This window comes from Chiloscyllium plagiosum, unplaced genomic scaffold (assembly GCF_004010195.1).
Source record: "Chiloscyllium plagiosum isolate BGI_BamShark_2017 unplaced genomic scaffold, ASM401019v2 scaf_5931, whole genome shotgun sequence".
In the NCBI taxonomy this organism is placed as follows: domain Eukaryota; kingdom Metazoa; phylum Chordata; class Chondrichthyes; order Orectolobiformes; family Hemiscylliidae; genus Chiloscyllium; species Chiloscyllium plagiosum.
The window spans coordinates 13586-15572 of record NW_025212540.1 but is presented as its reverse complement, the minus strand read 5'-3'; the positions used below and the strand labels follow the sequence as shown (position 1 = coordinate 15572).

General features: G+C 50.5%; 1 long non-coding RNA gene across 1 annotated transcript in view; it reads right to left on the bottom strand.

The window, feature by feature from the left end:
• Positions 1-1987, bottom strand: part of LOC122547409 — a 15000-nt gene that overhangs the window by 8745 nt on the left and 4268 nt on the right. Inside the window, exon 2 of the long non-coding RNA XR_006310993.1 lies at positions 1134-1139. This is a non-coding gene — a long non-coding RNA (uncharacterized LOC122547409). The remainder of the gene's footprint in view (positions 1-1133; positions 1140-1987) is intronic.

The window sequence follows — 1987 nt, the reverse complement described above, 5'->3', positions numbered from 1 at the left end:
AGTGTGAGGGAGAGAGAGAGTGGGAGCGGGCAGTGTGAGGGAGAGAGAGAGTGGGAGCGGGCAGTGTGAGGGAGAGAGAGAGTGGGAGCGGGCAGTGTGAGGGAGAGAGAGAGTGGGAGCGCCAGTGTGAGGGAGAGAGAGAGTGGGAGCGCCAGTGTGAGGGAGAGAGAGAGTGGGAGCGCCAGTGTGAGGGAGAGAGAGAGTGGGAGCGGGCAGTGTGAGGGAGAGAGAGAGTGGGAGCGGGCAGTGTGAGGGAGAGAGAGAGTGGGAGCGGGCAGTGTGAGGGAGAGAGAGAGTGGGAGCGGGCAGTGTGAGGGAGAGAGAGAGTGGGAGCGGGCAGTGTGAGGGAGAGAGAGAGTGGGAGCGGGCAGTGTGAGGGAGAGAGAGAGTGGGAGCGGGCAGTGTGAGGGAGAGAGAGAGTGGGAGCGGGCGGTGTGAGGGAGAGAGAGAGTGGGAGCGGCAGTGTGAAGGAGAGAGAGAGTGGGAGCGAGCAGTGTGAGGGAGAGAGAGAGTGGGAGCGGGCAGTGTGAGGGAGAGAGAGAGTGGGAGCGGCAGTGTGAAGGTGAGAGAATGTGGGACCCGGCAGTGTGAGGGAGAGAGTGAGCAAGTTATCCAAGATTACAAAACAGGCACCTTCAGTCCGTCTGCTCCAGGCTGGCCATATTTCTTTTCCCTCTCTCTCCTTCTGGCATTTTTTCCCTTCCCTTCTGGAGTTCTGGCAAGAGGCAGCAGTGGTGATGCATTGTGGGAAGTGTGCCAGCGGCCGTGGGTCCTGATGGCTGTCAGATGGCCATCTGGGGCGTGGATGTGGCTATGGGCCCAAGCGTAACATGGTCAGACCAACCCCAAAATGTCGATGAGGGAGATACTCCCCACCCCTACCCCCAGCATCTGCAGTATCGAGAGCAGGGAGATGGAGGTTTCCCAAACAGCGGGCCCAAGCAAAGGGGATCGAGCCTTCACAGGGAGTGCACTTCAGAAACACTGGGCAACTTTTACTGTTATTCCTTCATTGTTCCACTTTACAATACGAAGGACTATAATGTTAACATTTACATTTATTTCTTGATTTTTCTATTTATACTAAAAAACACAGTAATGCTTTCCTTCTAACTGAATTTTTGCATATCTACGTATACCTATATTTTGTATTGAGGTACCTTTGGATTGAGATGGCGCTGTGTTTGATGACATTGCACACATTTCACTGTACTCCTGTACTCGGGAACACGTGACAATGAAGTTTATGTCAAAATCTAAATACCAAACACCTTCTTTACTCCCCTGTCTACCTGTGACTCCACTTTCAAACATCTGTGGACCAGCAGCCAAAGGTCTCTTTGTTCGGCAACGCTACCCAGGACCATTAAGTGCATATGTTAAGTGCCCTGTTGCGTCTCCAAAATGCAGCACCTCTCATTTATGTAAATTAAACTCCATCTGCCACTCCTCAGCCCAGTAACCCATCTGATCAAAGTCTAGTGATACTCTGAGAGCATCTTCGCCGCTGTCCACTCCATCTCCAATTTCGGTGTCTTCTGCAAATATACTAACTATACCTCCAGTGGTCACATTCAAATCGTTTATATAAATGACAAAAAGCGATGGACCCAGTTTCGATCACTGTGTCACACCGTTGGTTACAGGTCTCTAGTCTGGAAAGCAACCATCCATCACCACCCTCTGTCTCCAACCTTCTCTGTCCAAATGACTAGTTCTCCTTGGTTTCCATGTGACCTAATCTACCATGCAGAACTTTGTTGAAAGTCTTACCGAAGTACTTACAGATCACATTCACCCATCTGCCTTCATCAATCTTGATTTGGAGACGCCAGTGTTGGACTGGGGTGAACAAAGTTAAAAATCACACAACACCAGGTTATCGTACAACAGGTTTATTTGGAAGCACTAGCTTTCGGAGCTCTGCTCCTTCTTCAGGTGATAGTGGAATATAAGATCGTAAGACACAGAATTTATCGCAAAGGTT